The sequence below is a fragment of the Heloderma suspectum genome, chromosome 1, assembly GCF_057233095.1.
Source record: "Heloderma suspectum isolate Gila_16-S chromosome 1, 16-S_ref, whole genome shotgun sequence".
In the NCBI taxonomy this organism is placed as follows: domain Eukaryota; kingdom Metazoa; phylum Chordata; class Lepidosauria; order Squamata; family Helodermatidae; genus Heloderma; species Heloderma suspectum.
Genome location: NC_139458.1, coordinates 184,506,192 through 184,528,767, shown reverse-complemented (window position 1 = coordinate 184,528,767; position 22,576 = coordinate 184,506,192). Strand labels below are relative to the sequence as shown.

The window sequence follows — 22,576 nt, the reverse complement described above, 5'->3', positions numbered from 1 at the left end:
TCAGTCAATTCTTTGCAAGTCCCATGAGTCAGTCAAGCGATGCTTTCAGCTGATTTCTATCCCTATCCTTTTGGCATTCCATTCCAATTCTTCACTCATTTTTCTTCAGCCGTATATTTTATCATAGACCTCATGTTTTTGCAAACTGTCTTCGTTGAAAGCGTCTCAAACTTCTGCTATCCCCCCAAACCTATTTTCCTCCATGGATTCCCCCCCCCACCCCTGCTGTGTTCTTCAGAGGTGTATTTAGAGATCTGCCAGGATTGCTTCTGTAGTTTCATTTCACAGTTTGCTCAACAGAAGCAACCCAGCGATGTGACGGCACTGTCAAGGGAGTTATTGCCTTTGGTTATGGAGGGCGCTCAGCACTTCTGTTCCAAGCAGAGAACGGAGTGCCAAAGTGCTGCTACTAACAACACTGTGCTTACTCACATTGTGTATGGAGAACTTGGCAAGATGGAAATAATAATGATTTCAGTGAAGACCCACAAGACTCTGAAGAGTTCCATCTCACTCCCTTTTTAGCAGCAGAAATCCACATGGGTTGGATCTAGGTTTAGGTGCATGCAAGTGGGCTGGAAGAAGCAGACTTTTCTGTCCTCTCCTCATGGCAGCCCCTTGAAAATGCTATACAGAAGGCCAGGGGACCCTGCTGAATAAGGTGAACTGTGATGAGTGTGGGGGAGGGGGTTCCCGAAGTGAAGTCAGTATTTTGTTAAGGCTGGGCCAAAATTGTCACCCAGGTTTCCTGAAAAGATTTGTTTCCCCTGATAAAATCGGACTGATTTTCTAGTGATTTCTTGGAGTGGGGGAGGGTTCATGTTTGTACCCACCCACCTACCCACATGGTCAAAAAGATTTTAATTTTTTTTTTTAGCTCAACCCGTAGTGTGGTTAACCCAAATTCTCATAATGTGAACAAAATGTTCACCACTTGAAATGGATGATACCACAAGCTGAATTCCTTATGTCAGTTCTGTGTGATGAATATTTTGTTTTAATGTATTTGTCACGTGACGAGAATTGGAATTTTCCACATCAACGTGAGGGCTTGGTGTGGTAAATACCAGAGCTCAACACATGAGGGCACATTCACACAAAATATTCCCCACATGAAAGTGATATAGTAACATCACTTTGTAGTAACTTTAGCACTTAAAAACAATGATAATTTCATTGGAATTATTATTTAAGTCTGGCCAGATACTCCATGCACAGTATGTTGCAAAAAACACAGCGTGTTAGCACCCTCCATGAGCAAAGATAATATTCCACTAACAGCGCTGTCACACTGCTAGGTTGCTTCTGCTGAGAATTGTGAACTGAAACTATAGTAAAGAAGCAATTGGGCCTTAGGCCACTTTCACGGCTGATACTGAAGGCCAGATTATGTGTTACAGATACTATACACAGGCCATTTTAAATGGCTCCACATAGTGGCTGTTACCATGCTAACATAAATATCCTAAAAGAAAACTTTATTGTAGAATCATGTGGAAAAATTCTCTAATTCACATTGGGAGCTATGCGAAAAATTCAAGATAATAATCGTATTCACCTGTCACAAAGAAATCAATTATAAAACTCCCATTGGCTTTAATGGAACTTAATCATCACTTTACATTTTGGGATGGGGAGGGATGATTAATAAAGTACATTCAACATTGACTTTCATTTTTGAGTACTTCAAGCTTTTGTTATAAAATGGATAAATGGTTTATGCATTTAGAAATATATACATAAAGAGTTTCAAAATCACTACCCTTACCTTTTAAAAGTACTCCACATCTCTATCATTGATCTTCTGATGGAACTTTTACTACATTTAGTTCTATTACTGGGAGGGGGGTTTGGGTCCCATTTTCATCTTGAGAAAGTGCTTTGATTTCTAAGTTAAATCCATATTGCATATTTGTAACTCTTCTTACAACATAAAAGCTTCTTCATGTGTCAAAAGGGGGAGAGATTCATTATTTTCAATCACCAAGAATCATGGAAGAGAATGCATTACTAAAGTGTTTGATTTTGTGTCTAATTTTCTGTGGCAGAAATAATCATTTGAAAAGGGAATGTCTGTGAGGATAACTCCAGCTGTGTGCTAACTTAATTAATGCCATTGTGTTTCAGAGAATACCTTGGTAATAATGACTAATTTAAAATAGGTTTGCTTGAGTGCTGTAAAACACCTAATTGTAGACAGGAATCATAACTGTAGCATTGTGGTGGCCACATGAGGCTCTTAAGCACAGCATAAGAGAGAATATAGTTAAGTCACAGTGGATCAAAAGAAACAGACATCTAATTCCAAGGACATTCTAAATTAAACTTTAATTTCAAAAGAATTAGCACATACTTTAAATAACTGTGTAAATAAAATGCCACACTCTCAGATTTCACTGTGTAAATAAAGCTTCTTAATAAGGTGTCTTCTGATGGAGGGTATGGTACCAATTAAAATCACGGTATTTTAATCTAAAGGCATCACATTTATATTGCAGAAATATACACAACTGGAAGCAACTGAAAGGCTTACAATTAACCTCTCACTGGGTATGACGAAATCAGATTGAAGTGCCTTTAAGCCTCATTGATTTTACAGGGTGAATTAACCATACACTTAAATCTCTCCCACTGAAATCAATCAATGGGACTTGAAAGGGCTTCACTCTGGTTGGATCATGCCCAATGGGTAATTATGTCCACATGTAGACTTTTACAAAAGTTTGTCTCTTCTCCCCAGCCTTAAGACATGTACTTAGATAAATTCCAGTGGAGAGACACATGAATTGCTTTTGTGATCCACATGGAGCTACACAGTGTCTACCAAAATTCCCAACAAGATTCCAACAGTGCAGAAACATATCCAACAAGATCATGAATAATTATAAGACTGAAGAGCTATTAAGCATAATCAAAAACCGAACTCAATTGTTTGTCATATAGCTAAAGGAAAAAACTTGCTACATGATGCAGTGATACACAATAGCTTATTCTATGCATGTCTACTCAGTCAGAAGTAAGTCCCATTGGGCTCAATGGGATCCAAGTGAGTGTGCAGGATTGTAGCCTTACAGTGCAATCCTATGCAAGCTTACTCAGAACTGAATTTCATCAAGTTCAGTAGGACTTACTGCCAAGTGAGTGTGCATAGCAGTGCTGGGTAGATTTCAGGTTTGCATGATCCTTTTCCTTCTCTCTCTCTCTTTTTTTTTTTACTAGAGATCCACCAACCAGAGCCAGGTGCAAAAGACATATTTAGAATTAAATAATTCTGAGCCCAGGAATTTGTTTTAAGTACCAGAACTGAACTGAATTCACAGCCCTTCCATGTGAAAAAAAATTCTACTTCTGGTTATCCCACAGTTTCCTCATTTCAGCAGTCTCATCTGGAGAAGAGGGGCAGAGAGACGTATTGTTACTGCTACTGTTAAACAATTGGGCGTCACAAGTCCTTGCTGATCTACTTCAGATCACTCAGAAATCTGCCAGCACATCCTGATCTATCATTGGCCCACCCTTGCCTTATGTTGCTGTATAGAATTTAAGACCCCCTCACACCAATAAATTTGTTTACATAAAGTTGTGTGATGCTTACCAGATTAATAGAAGCAGAGAGTAGAGTCTGTTCAGAGATCCCCAGTGTGTAGTCAACAGCAGATTAAATGATGAACGCAGTGGTGCTTCTTCCACCCCACCCCCTTATTTTTCAGAAGTGCATCATCTGAAATTACAGAACATTTGTTAGTAATAAAACCTATTCTGCCTCAGCTAAGTCACAATCCTCTGTGACTTTTGTAATGATGTAAACACAATCATCCTTGATGAACTGTCTCCAAATATTAGGACAGCATTTATTCCTTAGAAGTGCTTTTCATGGCATAGGTAGGTGACTTATACAGGGCTTACATTAGGAGTTCAGATTCCATTTCATGAAGCAAGATTCCAGCAGCCTGAGTTAAAGAAACAGCTGGGACAAAGGGGAGGAGAGAGGAGGCAAAAAGAAGAAAAAGAAGAAGTGAGGCAGAAACTGTTTTCATCACCTGTGTGTTATGTTATTGTGGAACAGCCAACATCCAGTTTACTGAAATTGAAGAAATCATTAGAACTACAAAGCAATGACTTACAGGATATTCCGTTTTAGGATGTATATATTGGCAATGCAGTGCAAGTCTAGCAAATTAAGGCACTAAATTGCTGACGCTGACAAAGAAGCCCTCAACATGGATTTTACCACATGATTATTAAATGCTGAGCACACAATGCAATCATTAGTTTTGTTCATATCGACTGTTTTTTTTTTTAAACCCCAGCAGGTGTTTTCTGCTTCATTGCTATCCGAAGCTGGATCTACATGTGCAACAAAATGAGGCAGAAGAATGTTGAGGTAGTACAGTGGCCCTTACAAATTCAAGGGGGGGGGGTAATGCCCCATATAAACAAAACAAGATACCCCAGAATTTGACAATTAAAATGGCAGGTGGAGAGGTGGGCTTAATCCTCCTTCATAGATGTGTATGTTTTCTATTTGTGGGGAGCTTTTAGCATGGTGAAACATTAAAATGGGATCCACCACCTGCTGTCTGAAGTGGTAGAGTCTACGTCACCTCAGCTTGAGTGGCAGCTCATGCAGCAATTCACTGGCAGACAACCAGCTTCCACCACGAAACATTGCTGGATGGCTAAGAGGTACATGGTACCCTTACAGAAGGGTGTCATGAGGCAACAGTGGAGCCATCAGGGTGTCTGCTTCAACACCACGAACACACAGCTGTTGGGTGATTAGCAGCTCATGCAACAGGTGACAACATCAGCGGTGTGCATCAGGCACTGCTATACAGCCAGAATATTTTCTACATGTCCCCCACCCAAATTCTCTGAACATGCCCCAGAGAAGAACTTGTCAGATGCTGTCATTTTCTAGTTGGACACCCACCGCCCCCATTTCAATCCAATCTTAGTGCTATGTTTCCTGAAATGAACAAAGCAGGATGTCATCTCTGGCTACTTCCAAACACAACAACGGCAGTTTGGTGTGCTTCCTTGTCGCTGACAAGCATTTTATGTTTTGACAGAAGTTGTCTTCTGCCTGGTCAATACAATACATACAGTTATTGAAGGACTGGTCCTACAAAGTGCACAAAAAGGGAGTGAAAGAAGACCCTGCTCTCAAGAAATGTGTTCAACAGAACTGTACAAAATTACAACATGAAAACGAGAAAGATACAAATGTAGCTAATTTTAATTAAAACCTAAGTCTAATGTAAATCGTCTTCATTGTGAAATATTTTTTACTATGGTGCCATACATCGTGAGGCCACATTCACCAAGGTCTCCTCAAATCCAAGCACTTCTAGAGTGACCACTTATGAATCAGTGCAGTGGTTTGCTGAAGCTCTATTAACTTATATTGATAACTGTGAGTTTGAAGAGACCCTTCAGGGTCATTTATTTTCCTGAAGTCTGGTGAATAATTCCACTTTTGGCTTACCTCGCAGCTCCCAACTAACAGAAAATGCAGGCTGGAAACCACCAACTCACTTCAGTTCTCTATCTCTGCAAAGCACTTTTTCAAATTGTTTCTGTTATTACACATCTATATTTAACTTACACAGATATTTGGATACTGGTTTATTTCAACTTCCTAATTAGTATCTGAAGGAGAAAGGGGTCAGTTTTAATGGTCTCTCCTAGAGGCTGATGGATCTGGACTGTTTTCTGATAGCTCTGGGGGAATTTTCTGCAGTTTTAACCATTGGTTCTGCCGAAAACCTAGCCTATACTAGGAAATAAAGATCTAAAATTTCCAGAAATTTTGAAGCCCTGGAAAAAAACAAACCAATTTTTTGGGTTGGGGTGGGTGGGGGATGGAAATGTTTGTAAAAATGAAAATATGCAATACTCATTTTTAAAGTGCTCTGTACAGATGTAAAGTCATTTTGTAACTTTAGAAACCTAAAATGCATTGTGTATAACTTGGTTTGCTCATAAAACTATACAAGTAAACTCAGTTAGGACATTTGTAATTTTGGTCTGAATAAACTATACTTTTATATTTAATATAACAAATATTATAATTTTGTCAGCAAAACAAGTTACTCATAATACATTTTAGGTTCCTGTTTTATGTCTGACCAGAGGGAACCTCAGCAAGTAGTCCTGCAACATCTGAATCATCCTAGAAGCCTGAAGAAGTAGGAAGACCTGATGGGAGAAGAAGTCTGGTATATAGCATCTGTTCCTGTTTGTGAAGAATTGGTTAGAGTTCAGGGAAATATGGTCTGACGAAAAAGCTATTGAGAGCTTATTTAGCTGGGCAAGACTCTTTACCTTTTAGGAATGGTAACTAAGCATATTTAATTTAAGAACCTATAAGCAGTCTCAACCTATTATTTGAAGAGTGATATTTTATCCCCTTATTAATCGTATTAATAAATATTATTATTCTTGTTAATTCTGAAAGCTTGGCCACATATTTGTAGAACTATGTATACTAAGGCATCTATGTATGGCTCCATATCTGTTAAATGGGCCTTAAAAACCTTTTTGTTTCAATCAGCGTTTAATTAAAGTGCTGTGCTCTTTATTTAATTGTTTAAATGGTTCCCAATTTTTGTTTAAATCTGCTTTATCTGTGCTGGGCTGTATAGTATTTTTACACTGCTGGATTTGGGGTGGGGGTTGTAATTGTAATTAGATTGTTTCTGTTGTATTTTATGTTTTTAATTGTTTAAGTGAGCCCATTGGGAGGGCTTTGCCCTGAAAGGCAGCATGTAAACACTGGAAACAGATAAATAAGAGTGCAATCATATGCATGTTTAGACATAAAAAAGTCCTACAACTCCCAGCATCCCTCCAACTAACGATGCAGACTGGAGCATGGTCAGATTTGTAGGACTCCCCCCAATCTAAACATGCATGGGATTCCACTCTAAACAAACTATTTTTGCCCGCTTTGTTTCAAAGGATCTTCCAGACCAAGATTTTATATTTTCCAAATATAGCCCATCAGCACGAGCAGCACAATATCCCATCCCCAAGTACAATCCCCACATAATAACTGCAGATTTACCTTTGTTACTGCAGAGATGATAGCCTTATTGCTACCTGTTAGGGTTTGTGTGACATATGAATAGCCTTTTTTAAAAAATGAAGAACCTTTCTACATGAGGCTTTCATTGTGCACTTGTGATTCTTCTCTCATGGTAGTTTGTGGGTCCTTTACCTTCCAGGGCCTCTCCTGTGCTTTGCGACTATTTTTGTGGGTTTTTTTTTCTAATGAGGAAAGTTTTTTTTTTTTTAATGTCATTACACAATCCTCGTATATTTGTGCAATTCTGCAATACCACAGCACCACCCAGTGGTTGTGTAATGGATCATACAAAGGCCGAGAAAGAAAACCTGGAAAAAAACTATGTGCAAAGGAGCTGATCTTAATCCTGCAAAGAATCCAGAAGCAGAAGCCTCGGTAAAGTGGCGGGTTAAAAGCCTCATGTAGAAAAGCCCAAAGACTGACTAGCCTCCAAGAATAATGTCATTTTAATTCCTTTTTTAAAAATGTAGAACTACATTTCACAAACTTAATTTTTTTTAAAAAATGTCATTCTTACAGGCTATTCACTCTTCATAAAAAAGGAAAAGGCTATTCATATGTCACCCTCCCCATCCATGCCACACACACACCTAGCAGCAAAGTCATGCCCTCTACAGCAACAAACCTAAATCTTCAAGTATTATGTGGGGATGGGATATTGTGCTGTTCATGTTGATGGGCCTATTGGTGTTTGGAAAATATAGAACCTTGGTATGGAAGATCCTTTGAAACAAAGAGGGCAAAAATAGTTTATCTATTTCCAGTATTTATATGCTTCCTCTCAGGCCAAAACCCTCCCAAGGTGGCACACTTAAAACAAGTAGTGGCAAGGCACTACTGCTGGATAATGAAACCGGTATAGGGAAAGGAGTACTGCTGTCAAGAGTGATGACACAAACACCGTCCAATCAGTGTCTGTGATACCCCCTAAACCCAGTTCAATGAAAGCACTAGCTGGCAGAAGAATTGCTTTTCATCAGCAATAAAACATTGCGGTCTGAGTGCTGGGAAAATGTTTCTCCAAAACAGATGTGCTAACTGCGGAAAAGAGTTCCGGATTGTTTGCAACACACCACTGTGCATTTATCGTACAATAAAATTAAACTACTATATTGCTTGCTGACTTTCTCACCTACCATTACATCAACTTTTATCCTACAATGAGGGAAGATTAAGTTTTGCTTCCTGTACACTGGAATCTTCCACACACGGCAAAGTTCCTGCATGGTTATTACCTCTGTGCATAAAGTGGCACATAGGCTGGAATATATGCAGCCATGCCTCACATCCATGTAAGGCAGAGGCAGTTTCCTACATAGATTTGATACCATTATAGGAGATGCAGGTTGTGAGTGACATGGCATTTGCATTCCTACCTTAGACACAAACCTTTTGCTTACAGTAGAGGGAAAATATAGGTGACAGTAGTAACACAACGCAAGTTTGCTTTTTTACTTAGCTGCACTATTTCAGGTGCAGGTGGGAGACTGCAGAATTGAATCTCTCACCTGAGTCTGAAGTATTAATCCTCATATTAAAAATGTAATTCCCATATTAAAAACAAGAAATAAAAGAAAAAACCCAACAACTCTACACAATGGCTGGGTTCACACAACATCATAACTCATACTCAGGGTTGAGTAGGGGTCAAGTGTGGCTTGTCATTCCATTGTGGGTTGTTGTTGAAGCATTGGGTGCAGCCACACTAACAAACCATGAAATGAACAATGCAATGCAAACCATTGTGAATGCAGCCACACTAACAAACCATGAAGAGAGCCCATGGTTTGTTATTGGGATGTGAACTGTGGGGTATTTGTGGTTAACAAACCATGGTTTGTTAGTGTGGCTGGGTTCACACAACACAACCTACATTTCAACAACAAACCACAGTTCAATGACAATCCACACTCAGCCTTGAGTATGGTTGTTGTGTTTTGTGAACTCGGTGAATGGGTTGAATCCAGAATTTTTATTCTACTGGAGTTCCACTCAGAATGTTTCTGCTGGCAGAAAGGGGAGAAGTGACCTTTGCTGATTCCCCCCCCCCCTGCAGTTCTCAGCACTACTTCTCCTACTGTCACATAGGAAGCTTTGTTAAACTGAGTCAGACTATGGGTCCATCTAACCTAGTATTGTTGACAATGACTGGCAGCAGCTTTCCGCGTTTCAGACAGGAGTTTTTCCAACCTTATATGGAGATGCTGGAGACTGAACCTGGGACCCTCTGCATGCAAAACAGATGCCCTATCACTGAGCCACAGCCCCACCCCAAACTCCCCAGAGCATATTTTCAGGGAACATAGGGGACTGCAGAGGGAGGGGGGAATTGGTTCTCTTTCTCCATTTAGCCAACAGAAAACCTCCACTGGATCATAAGCTTTCTGCTGACAGAAGGAGCCCTTTTTTTGTCCTCGAGAGGCTTTTGCTGGGTCCAATCCATAAAAAACTCACATGCCAGGCAGATGTTTTTAGTCTAGCTTTCTCCCCAATATACCAGCTTTCTGTGTGATTTTTTTCTATAGGGCAACATTCAAGTATGCAACCCCTAACATAAAGTCTGAAATGGGACAGCTCAGCAACAGATGTATTATAATGTAGCCTGGCTGTTGGTGGTGGTGATGGGGTCAACATAAAAACATATTGCTTGTTTCACATAAATGGCCCCTTGTATTAAACATACTCAGTTTTATAAGTGGCTCTAACCCATCTTCCCATGTGGCCTCAAAGGAAAGCAATATGTATCAAATTGCATCACTTGCAAACAAACAAACAATCCACAAGACAAAGGCACTGGAGGGATGAAATGATTTGCTTCCCTTTTAGAACTACATTGGAAGATCAAAATTCTGGGTACTGTGGTCAAGACAAATGTTGAGCCTGTTACGACTTCCCTTCAACAGCACATTGCCAAGAGTCATGTCCAGAGATGGACTTGGGCTATCACCACACTTGGTAAAGTAAACTGTCATTTACTGGATATTTTGGCTGAGGATATACTACGCTACTATTTCTCAGGCATAAGGACGCCTAATCTTTTCCACCAGGGATTTCCCCAGAACACTTTATCTCTGCAAAATTCTTTGTATCCCTCCTCCCTACACCTTTTAAAATCTTCAGCCTTTCCCATTTCCACACCTGGAGTGGAAAGATATGAAATAGCACATATATCTAATATGAGAACAAAAGACACACTGGAGGTGGCAGCTTTTGGGTTTTTTTTTTGCTTAAAAAAAGAAAAAAGAACCCTGCTTCTTTAGAGCACAGAGAGAATTTTGAAAACCTTAACGCAATGAAGTCTTTCCAAACATTGATGAAGTCTTTCCAGTGATTTATAACTTTGTGATAGAACGGATTACTCTTGCAATTCCATTATTTCTTTAAAAGAAATCCCTAGCAATGCCAAGTAAACCTTAACTTTCTGTCAGAGGTGATGACCTCTAATAGGATTGTCTTAAAGGATAAACCTGACAGTACCTGGCTGCTTTTTCTGTGCCTGAGCCAAATTGGTTTCCTAAAAGGTAGCAGTTGCTGCAGTGCTGTGAGGCTCTGAGATCTCTACTCTATAGCAACAGTTTGTCCCAAAATGAAAATTTGCATGTAAACAGAGCTTTGATGAATGTACCAAATCTGAATTAGGAGAAACATTCATGTCAAGATTGACCTAGGGCAGTGATGGGCAACCTTTTGAGCTTGGTGTGTCAAAATTCGCCAAAAAACCAAGCATAACTCGGGTGGTGTGTCACTTCGAGAAAAAAACCATAATTTCGCGATGTTTATAGTTTAAATAACAAAAATGTATAATTGTAATATATAACTGTATTTAATAAACCAAAAACTAATTATTTAACTTACCTGCTTAGTGACTTCTTTGTTCATCTGTCAGTCGGTTTCTTTTGTTGGTCTTGATATTATCTAACTTGTGTGGGGTGCCGTGAACTAAGATAAGTGAGGGGGAGGGGGAATTCTTTAACTAACCTGCCTATTAGTGACTTTTTTGTTGCTGAATTTCATTGGCTAAACCTTCAATTGAAGGTTGGTATTTTGTACACTTCAAGCCCAAGCAAGCGCTACTAACTTCATCTGTCAATCTGTTTCTTTTGTTGGTTTTGATATTATTTAACGCTGAGAATAAGGTCTCACAAAAGTACGTAGAGGGAAAAATTGTGAGTAAAGCCATTGCTATATTTTTCAGGGTGCTAAAAGGAGTAATCGGTTCCAGGCACTCCAAATTTCCTGTTCGTAGTGGCACTCCTCTTGATTCTCCAAGCGGCACCTTTCCAGATTCTCAAGCTTTGACCTCAAGTCGACAAACACCTGAGCCCAGATGCTGTCTTGAAATTCTGCAAGTTGCATCTCCAAATCATCAATTTGCATCCATTGGAAACCATTTAATTCCAAACTACTGTAGACTACTACATCAGGATACTTAATTATTTTTATGGTCTGTTCTAGGCTTCTAAATTGATTAAATCTATCACTGAACTGGTCAAGTAACGAGTCTAAAACATGCTGGTACTTTATATGCAAGGGTTCCATTTCATTTTGTACAGCTGCACTGGCCTCCTCAAAATACTTTGTTACTCGAGGAAAATACTTATAAGTTTTAGTTTCTACATCTCGCTTGAAAATTTTAAGTTTACTTTCAAAAGCTTTTATGTATCCAAACATAATGTCAATACTTTTGCCAAAACCTTGTAACTTTAAGTTCAGTTCATTAATATGAACAGAGAGATCTGTAAAAAATATCAGGGTGTTGACCCACTTATCATCATTGAGCTGAGAAAAGTTTCCCAGATCCTTATCCTCAAGAAATACCTTAATTTCTTCAAAGCACTCCACAAAGCGCTCAAGAACTTTGCCTCGGCTCAGCCATCTTACATTATTGTACATCAGCAGTCCACTGTAGGTGGAATCAACCTCCAGTAAAAGTGCAGAAAATTCTCGCTTGTGAAGGGGGCGAACAGCTATTAAATTAACTATTTTTGTAACAACTGACATTAAGTCGTTTAAGTCGGTGAATCCTGCCTTGGCACATAAAACCTCCTGATGGATAATACAATGAAAAGGCACAATCGGATGTCCAATAGCTTCCGTAAACAATTTGACAAATCCAACTTTTTTCCCCACCATGTTTGGTGCCCCATCTGTCGTCACTGACACAACTTTAGAGATATCAATGCTTAGGTCACGGAATGTTTGTATAACAACCTTACATATTTCGCTTCCTGATGTACTTGTTGGCACTGATACTAACTTTATCAACTCTTCTCTCATTGTGAGACCATCAGAATATCGACCAATAATGGCCAACTGAGCATGTGATGTGACATCAGTAGTTTCATCAAGAGAGATTGAAAAATATTTACAATTACTTATGTCTCTCTTTAATTGATGTTGTACGTTTGTGTTCAGTCTCATTATTCGGTCTTTTATGATATTTCTACTGAGTGGTAACTCAGATATTCTCTTAATAATTGCATCTTTATTCTGCATATCGTGAAATAGAACTGGTGCACATCTTAGGAGAGTTTCTTTAATAAATTCTCCCTCACTGAGTGCTTTTCCATGCTGAGCTATGGAGTGAGCAATGCTCAGACTTGCAGATGTTAAATTTGTAGAGCCTTTTATAAATTTAAGGATGGAATTAGATTGGCTCTTATAAAGGTGTAGCGGCCTGGAAATGTATTCCTTCCTTTCATCCTCACTTTTTTTCAAGAGCTGAGAATGATTAGTTTCAGAATGTCTATTTATATTCCACGTTCTGCTTACTACCGTTTCAGTACATAGAACGCAAAATGATCTGCCATTTTTTTCTATAATGCCATACATCTCGGTCCATGTCTCTTGAAAGGGTCGGCTACTGCTACTACCACTTCCTTTACTTAACCTTGGTTTTTTATTTTTTGGGTTCTCCATCAGGGGGGCAGTGACAGAAGATAGAATTATAGATAGCCTGTTAGCCCAGCAGGCAATTAGGGGTTAACTAGCCTAACTGACCACAAGATGGCACATGTAACTGTCTTTTAGGAAAGGGCAGGGTTAATAAGCAGAAATAGGGGTTAATAAGGATGCACAACAGTAATAGTGGTGAAATGGAGTCTGCACTATGCTGCAAAATGGTGTTCCTTATATAAATTAAGATGGCTGCCGCTATTTCTAATGGCGGGAAACGGCACCCATAGCACAGGCCCTCGCCTCTCCCAGCCTCCCCCTCACTTATCTCAGTAATGATGGTCAATTAGAAATCCACGACACCCAAGAACAGTAGATTGGATGATGGTTGCTGTGGTTATGTGGTTGCTGGTAATGGCGATCACAGGGCCCCCAGAGATGCGTCCCCCACGGCATTCCGCTGCTCCCTGCTCCGCCGGCCGGAAGTGAGGTCAAAGATCCCCTAACGGCCTAACCGGAAGTCCCAGAACTAGACGCTCTGTGCGGAGTTCTGTTGTTTTGGCCTACAGACCTCCGGCATGGAGTGTCTACACTACAGCAAATGTTTCATCCTCGGCTACTGCACCTGGCCATGCAGTAGCTGAGGATGAAATGTCCTTCTCGGCATGCGGCCTCATACTTCTCTGCATGCGACCGCATGCGGCTGCGTGTCATCGAAAATGGCTACGCGTGTCAGTGCTGACACGCGTGTCATAGGTTCACCATCACAGACCTAGGGTGTTTCCAAAGGGATGGCTCCTAGCACTAGCAATTAGAAGGTATTGTGTAACTCTTCCATCTTTTTCTTAACATATTTTCTGGGTTAAGGAAAAAGATGGAAGAAGCGGTAAGAGAACATGGGAGGGTCACAAGTAGAAGTCAACATTGTTTGGATCTCTTGTAAACGTCTGTGAATGAGGCAGGGGATGGTGACATTGAAGCAGTCCTAGTGCATTGGAACCAAAAGGCATTTTCTCCATGAAGAAACAACAAAGAATCTTGTGGCATCTTAAAGTCGAACCAATATATAATGTGGCATAAGCTTTCATAGGCCCAGTGCCCACTATGTCAGAAGTACGAGGTGGATAGACAGATGTACACTGTGTTATAAAGAGAAGCCAGACTTCCTTCTCACACCCCATTCCACAAAGTGAGGCTAAAAGGCCAAACAATGCAACAGGCTGAGCAGCAGGTGTGCCAAAATCCAACACACAATGAATACAAGATCCGACCAAATCAATACAAGATCCAGTTAGTGTGGGTAGTAGCACCTCCTGGAAATGAACAGTGATACAAGTGAGTCTAAGTTCTACATTGTCAAATTTGCTTATGAATGTTAAGTCAGTGCCTTAACACCGGAGTTTCCCTCCAAAAATTGCAGTGCAGTCCGGCTTATAACTTGGATGCTGGTATGGAGGATATAGTGAGTGGGAAAATAATATGGGATTTATGGGAGGTGGGGAGTTCCAATCCGATTTTTTTAAAAATGCAAATAAATAGAATGTGCTAGCTCAACACCCCAAATATTAAACAATTTGAAATGTGAACTCCATCTTCACAAGATTGTGTTTTGCTTTTGTTTCAGGGATTGGTCATACATTTGTTTTTGGGTGGATTAAAATAAACAAACAAATACTGTACAATTTTCACAAGCCACTCCTGCCCTGAGCTGAAATTAACTTGGTCTGCCCATTTCCTAATGTCCAGTGTCAAGGTTCCTCTTACGACCTGGACCCCCTGAGGAAGCCCTTAAGGATCTCTTGCATCCTGGAGGGAGCAATCCTATGGCTGCTAGACAGTGGCTAGACGGCCATAGGATAAGTTGTTTTCTGGGAACCGACCTCAGAACCCACAATCCGAGGTCGGTTCCCGGACAACCGCCCTCCCCCCCCTTCTGCGCTGCCTTACAGGCAGCACAGAACAGCCCCGTCTTCTGTGCTCACAAGAGGAGTGTGGAGCGGCTGAAAAGGGGCATGGCTGGGGGCATTCCAGGGCAGGGAGGGTGGAACTGCCTGTACGGCACACCCTATAAGTCGTACAGCAGCCTCCTTCCCCGCTCCGTGCTCCCGCGGCTACACAGCCGCAATCGGCTGTCTAGCTAAAAATGCAGGGCAGGAGGAGCACAGAGGGAATAATCCCTTCCGTGCTTCTCCTGCCCTGCTTTGGATAGGCGGTTGCCTCTGAGTTCGGAGGCAGTCGCCTATCTCAATAGGATTGTGCACTAACAGTCCCACCTTTCTTCTTTTAAACTTCCCCTTCCCAGTAATGTGGGGTTTAGGCTGTAGATGTGGGATGACTGACAGTCTAGACACAGGGTTTAACCACAATAGTTTATTAGTAGATTTAAAGCATACAAATTACAACTGAAGATATTTACACAATAGAGGTGAGTGATACAAAAACCATTAAAAGAAAATAAAAGTTGCAAAACACAAATCCCTTTACCCTAGCTGTCCTTAGACTTTTCTAAGCTGCTTCTTCCTACTCATTCTTCAGACTCTGCTCTCACTTCAGGCTCTTGCCACCTCTCTTTATATACCCTCCTCCCTCAAAACTGAAAGTATTGCTTCAAACCTGAAGAAATGAAACTTAAGTGGAGAAATGAAACTGATACTTAACCGCAGAAATGAAACTACTCTCAGGGTTACCCCCTCCCAACAGAAAACTCCAGGCCTCTCAGTCTGACCTTTCCCTCCCTTTGCCTCTGTAGGCCTCAAACCTTCACATCCAACTATGCTGTCTTGTTTGCATGACTCAAGGAATGTTGAATTTTTCCATGCTGCTTTGGGTGGGTTGGTGGGATGTTTCTTGTATTTTCTGTTTGATGCTGAACCATTTGATCCAGGAACAAATGGAGATCCCCATGTAGATTTGACTTTAAAAGTCAGGTGGTAAAATATAGAACAGATATTGGAGCACTTTCACCCCATCCTAATCCACTTCAGCTGTCCATTCAAGGGAGTTAGGATAGCTCTATTAGTTGAACTTAAGTCCCACTGTATATGCCTGAGGGCAAAGTCTACCTTAATACTGATATTTGCGAGCCACTCTGGGAGCCCTTTTGGCTAAAGAGCGGGATAAAAATGCTTTAAATAAATAATAAGTAAATAAATTGAAATCAATAGGACAAATTAGTCATGACTTAAGTCCCAACTGATTTCAGTGGGAATTGAGCTCTGCTAATTGAGTCTGGATCCAATATATTGTTTCTATGGCATGTTGAGGAGAAGAACGGAATTTAAGATAGTGTCTTGCATCCCTTTGCCTTGTACTCCCTCTGCTACTAATTCTCCCCCCACCACCCCTGAGTAATTTTAAATTATTTAAATATAGAACTGTAACTGTTTCAGGTCCAGAATATTCATGAAATAAAATTAAAATCTTACCTATATTCTAATGTTGGCTGTAAAATGAAAAGAATGACTGACACACATCACCACCTATTCTTGGAGTATTCCCACATGAGACACTCTTGGGAAAGTAAACTTTCGGCATAGTTCATGATGACTCATTATGAAACTTGATATCAGCTTCAAATTATAATTACCAGACTGAAACATTCTTCACTGATTTCACTCCTCTCCCTTCTTTCTCTCTTGCTTAATTGTGTATTGACTGATTAACTTTACATGAGCTGATCTATAAGAACTCAAGGAGCATCCACATATTTGCTTGCAAATGCGGCCAGTTTTTACAATCAAACCCATCAGAGAGTTCCCAATTGCCAACCGTGGTATTACTTTATCCCTTAGTAAGCTTCACAAAGCAGGTAATCTTTTCTGTCTTTTTTTAGTGCTTAATTGTCAAGGAATGTGAGCGAAATGACAGGGAGAAACAAAAAGCACACAGGTGTGAGGATAAAGGCCTCTGGCCTTGAAATAATGAATGCAGTTGGCACTTTCTATTCTGTCAACAACATTTCAGAACCAGAGCAATGGAACAAGAGATACTGTGACTGGATTTGGGGTTAGTGGATGGGATTAGGGATGCTGGAGAAATTCAAGTTGGACTAAAATGAGCTCGGATTTCTAAGAATCTGACCTGCCTAATCTGCTCCAGACTGACCTCCTCAGGCTGCGCAGAATCCGTGGATTTCTGGATCCTTTTTTTTACTCTCCTAAATTTATTCATAGGAAAGTGTGATAGTTTCTACTGAGACTGGTAAATACACATGGGGAAAATGTATAGGGAATGGCGGACAATATGCTAAATGTTACGTACTAGTGTAAATTATGTAAATTGTTGCAAAACCTCCTATTTGCGTATTTTTCCACATAATGAAAAAAATTCGAATCTGTCTGTGAATGGATACCGGAAGTAATAACACTGCACAATCCACGAAACACACGCAGGATGGATATCACAAAATCTGGACATCCCTACATGGGATTCAACCTTGTCCAGGCTGTAATGCGCAGCCTTATCAAGAACTGAGTGCCATTCCCCCCACTCCAAGAGTTCTTGTCTAGCTTGGACTGGATAATAATCTGAGCAATGGAATCCTCTGGCCCTGCCCTGCTGGCCTCTTCCCTCTCATCTGGCTTGGCCTGGCAGTGAAAATTGCTACAGCAGCAGGGCCAGCCCAAGACATTTTGTCACCTGAGGTGAAGGACAAGATGGAGCCTCTTAGGGTGGACACTTATGAATCACCGAGAAAGAGGGAAATGTATCAAAAAGAGGACAAAACAGGACACTGATTTGCATAAAATGTGCATATGCTAATTTCTAGGTGTAGATGCAAATTTAGAAATGATTATTATAATTTAAACAAAAATACAGTACATCTCACCGTAGTGTGGAAGACTGTGACCAGGTGCCTTTCTCTGTTTGCTGTCCAGGTGCTCACTGTTGATGAGCAACTTAAAGCTCCTGCCAGCTCTTCCTTCCTATCGGTCTATATCTTTAATACAGAATTTGAAAGGTCAACCCTTCAGCGAGAGGACACCTTCAAACTAGAGGGCAGTCCACTGACAACCCTTAAAATAGAGGCTGTCCTCTGTAAATGAGGGCACATGGACACAGTGCCAGCTCCAGGTTTTGTAGGGCCCTTGGGAAAGATATCCTCCCTGGGCCCCCTCCTTCAGTGTGAGTCGACCTTCTCACCGCCGTCATCACCAGCTGCTCTTGCTCCTCCTTCTCTTTCTCATCACTGCTACCTCTTTCTTGCTTGATAGGTGGAGAGAGCCAGTGAGCAAGCAGGCAGTGGCATCTGCTGCTCCTCCTTCTCACCACCACCGTTGTCTGTGCGGTGCGAGAGGCAGGTGAACAAACTGGCTGCGATGGTGAAGAGAAGGAGCAACTGCAGGAGGCTCTTGTCAGTGGGCCCCTGGTAGAGTGTGAGCTCTTAGCAGGTGCCCACTGATGCCTACCTCTAATGCCGTCCCTGCACAGACACCCTAGTGCCTCTGCTCCCATTCTATGCACAGAAGGTAACAACCGAACCTTACTTTAACCAGCAGTTGAATATGTCTTCGACTCTGGCAATGGGATAGCATCTTCCACCACACCTGAGAGCAGCAGGCTAGCTTAGGAGACACAGGGCAGGCTGTGTGCAACACACAGCTCTGAGCTCCAAGACTTTGCTGCCACGCCCCTCCTCCTAGCACCTACTGCATGAGGCAGCCATATAATGAATGGAATGCCATGCCATTCTCCCCACTCCAAGAGTTCTTCTCTAGGTTGGATAAGCTGCAGCTGGTGCAGAACACCGTGGCTCGCCTGATTAAAGGCAGCTGCCGGTGAGATCACATCACTCCCGTGCTGAAGGAGCTGTACTGGTTACCAGTTGTTTTCCAGGCCAAATTCAAGGTGTTGGTTTTGACCTTTAAAACCCTATATGGTTCCAGCCCAGCCTATCTCAAGGAGCACCTCCAGCAACACCAGATAGGCCGCTTAACAAGATCAGCCTCGGATGGCCTTCTCTCTTTCCCATCAGCCAGGACAGCTAGGCTGGTGAGGATGAGGGAGAGGGCCTTCTCTGTGGTGGCCCCCACTCTGTGGAACTCCCTCCCTAGGGAACTCCGCCATGCCCCCTCTTTGATGAGCTTCTGCCACGCATTAAAAACGTGGTTGTTCAGGCAGGCATTTGGGGTGGGTTAGGGTATTTTTAGAAATATGATGTTTTTAAATGTAGAATTTTATTGTTTTAAATTGTTTCTATTATTGTACATCGCCCAGAGTGGCTGGCTGACCAGCCAGATGGGCAATTAATAAATTTAATAAATAAATAATATAAATAATATTAATAATTCAAGCCACTGAATAGCCTTGCCTTGCCTTGCCAGCCTCAAGAGAAAGGCTCAGATGAGGTGCAGGGCAATAGGAAGGAACAGGAAATGCCATGCCATTCCCCCCACTCCAAGAGTTCTTCTCTAGGTTGGATTGGATGATAATATTAATATTAATAATTCAAGCCACCGAATAGCCTTGCCTTGCCAGCCTCAAGAGAAAGGCTCAGATGAGGTGCTGGGCCTTAGGAAGGAACAGGCAAGTTTAGGGAGGCCTAGCTGACCGTGAAGGGCATAAAAGGAGCCTTAGGCAAGAGTAGTTAACCAGCCACCTCCTCTTAATTCCTTTTGCAGGGTCTGTGGAAGACTGGTACAAAGGAGGGCAAAACTGTCAGTGAAGCACAGCCCTATAACCCTTCCTCCTGAACTGGAACTGTGAAAAATGCCACCACAGATGTAACTTTGGACAACAGGCCTAGCTTAGTGAGAGAGCACCTGCTTTGCATGCAGAAGGTCCCAGATTCAATCCTCAGCATCTCTAGGTAGGGCTAGGAAAGAATCCTGCCTGAAACCCTGGAGAGCCGCTGCCAGTTGGTGTTGACAATGCTGGGCTAGTTTGACTCAGTATAAGGCAGTGTCCTATGTTCCTAAAACCCTCAGTGACACTTTGCTGAATAGTCTTTACTTTCTCAAAGTCCGGGCAGTTTAAGGAAGAACATGACAGGCCAAGGATGCTACCTGAACACATAGGGTAGTATCCAGCTGGGTCATTCTGTTAGCACAAATGATGTTGTGCTAGAGGAAACTAGGGCCAGCATGCAATGGGGCGGTGATGCCCCTGCCGATTCTCCTGTGCTCCACCAATTCTGTTGCACAAGCAGCCCCCACCACTTACATAATGGTGATTTAATGCAAATGGGGCAGCCGAAATGAGCAGAAACACGTGTTTCTGGGAGGAGGCAGGTCAGCGGAGCTCGCAAAAGGGAGCTCAGCTGACTTGCCTCCTTCCAGAAACGAGTGTTTCTGCTCATTTTGGGGCTTCCTCTAGGAAGTGTTAAATCTCCCTTGCAGAAGAGATGGGTCCCGCTAGCCCAACAAAATTGGCAGGGCCCACTGCTTGCGGAAGGGAATTGGCAGGGCGAAAGCACCCCATTGGATTCTGCCCTAGGTTCTGAACTATGCGCAAGAGGCGAATCCAAATCAAGTTATGTTTGGCAAGCACAGTTGTGCAAACAGTTGAGCACTATGCTTGCGCAACCCCATTGTGCAACCGGTTGTGCATAACTCTGGTACAACCCATTCTGCAACCAGTTGCACAACTGCTTGTACAACCAGTTGCGCAAACTTAATGGGCAACTGCTTGCACAATGGAAAGATTCGGAGGAGCTCCAGTAGTACTAGTTATTTTTATGAACTGCCCTTTCTTCGGCTATTGGGCGGTACAGAAATAAATAAATAAATAAATAAATAGCACTATCTGAGTTTGCGGAATGACACCCTTGCTTACTGCCCATAGTATTTCTAGATATGATTAAGCAGTTTGCCTGATAAATCACTGGTGGCAAATTTTAACTGGGGGCTTGAGACTGAAGGGCATACTTGTTTATTTGGTGGTGTGGGGGAGGATCATCCCATTTTATTCCTGATATTAATGTAACAGGGTAGAAGTGAGGAACCTGTGGCCCTTCAGATGTTATTGGACTACAATTCCCATCTTCCCCTACTATTGATTATGCTGGCTGGGGACAGATGGGACTGGGTGTCCAACAAGACTGAGCCACCCCTGTAATAGGAAATGAAAGGCATGCATCTTGTGGTATGGGATGGTGTTGCAGGTTGCAATCATTTTACTACTGACTTCATCCCCTGTCTTGTACCTCAGGCCCTATGAAGATAAGTTAGTATCCCCTAGTCCATTCCCTGGGTTCTTATGTTATTTTGAGGAACAAAGTACCTCACAACTCTTCCTTCGGTTTCCTCTCTCTTTGGGGTGGCAGCAGTGGATGGTGATGTGAAGGCAGGAAAAGAAGAAAGGATTCTTATGGGGTTGTTTCTTAAATTAAAAGCTCACCTTATCTGCCCCCTGCCCCAGGATAAACTGGAAGGACAAAAGCCTGAGGCTGTATTTGCCAGTATTTATGATCATGTTTAAAAGCAATTCAGATCAGGTGGAAAAGGCTGAGGGAAAAGCAGATTAAAAAAAGAGTGTATGAAGAGTGGTGAGAAAAATGACAAGAAGTGAAACAAGAGTCTGCCTGTGGAAGGACAGACAAATACAAAGAAAGACAGAATGGATGATGGAGAGGGGAGAGCTTACAGAAAAGAAAGAATACGACAGGCAAAACAAGAATTAAAACAGGAGGGAATACAAAGAGGGTGGGCAGGAAGACAACAAGATTGAGAAGGCATAGGCAGAATGAATAACAGTGCAATCCCATATAGGTCTAGTCAGAATTATGTCTCACTGAGCCGGATGCAACTTACTCCAAGGGAAGTGTGTATAGGATTGCAGCCTAAATACAGAAGATATGGAGAAAATTAACAGAAAAAAGAGTCCAGAGAGAAGATGTGGAAGGGGAAAAAATTAAATCTGTTTTTAGAGAGCCATTTTTCTTCTGCAAACAAGCCTTTCGCTGCTGTATGTGTGATAAACAATATATCATTCACAGGGAAGTGTGGCAGGCTTTTAGAGATAAGCATGAATTTCATCTCATACAGGGGATGTCAGATGGCTGCAGGAAAAAAATGTGACAGACCCCTTCAGTGTCAATATTTTGGAAAAGTAGTTGCTTACCTGTATTGGATTAACCCCCCGCGTTCCTCCTTGTCTACCTACATAATGCAAACTGTATTTGTTGTATGACAACTTTGAACTGAACATGGATTTCTGTACTGGATTAACTGATGTTTAGTTAATTCAAGAAACCAGACTAAGGCTAGATTCATACCACATGCTTCTACTATACCCAAGTGTGCCGTTTTTCTTATACATGCTGCCCCACACTATTCAGGGTGTTTCCTGTCATTTCTGGTAATACACAAACCAATACAATGCCCTTGAAGGTTCTTTCAACAAGTAATAGCAAATTCCTCTGAACATGTGCAGAGTGTATTTCCCTCAACAGTGGGTAATTACAGCCTGCCCCCTCCCCACACACTTAGGATCAAAGAGGCTTGAGGAAGACTATTGGGAATATGTCAAGAATCCAGGCAAGTTTCGGACCTGCTCCCCACCTTTTCTTTAGAAATTGAAATATTTGAGTTTAATTGGGTAGATTGATGTGGGAGGGTGTGTCTGTTGGGTATCCAGGTTGTGCCTTTTACA

At 41.7% G+C, this 22,576-nt stretch overlaps 1 protein-coding gene across 1 annotated transcript in view; it reads right to left on the bottom strand.

Annotated features, from left to right (window-relative positions):
• Positions 1 to 22,576, bottom strand: part of B3GALT1 (beta-1,3-galactosyltransferase 1) — a 448,714-nt gene that overhangs the window by 131,163 nt on the left and 294,975 nt on the right. Inside the window, exon 3 of the mRNA XM_084829710.1 lies at positions 3,596 to 3,721. The gene's annotated coding sequence lies outside the window, so the exon portion shown is untranslated. The remainder of the gene's footprint in view (positions 1 to 3,595; positions 3,722 to 22,576) is intronic.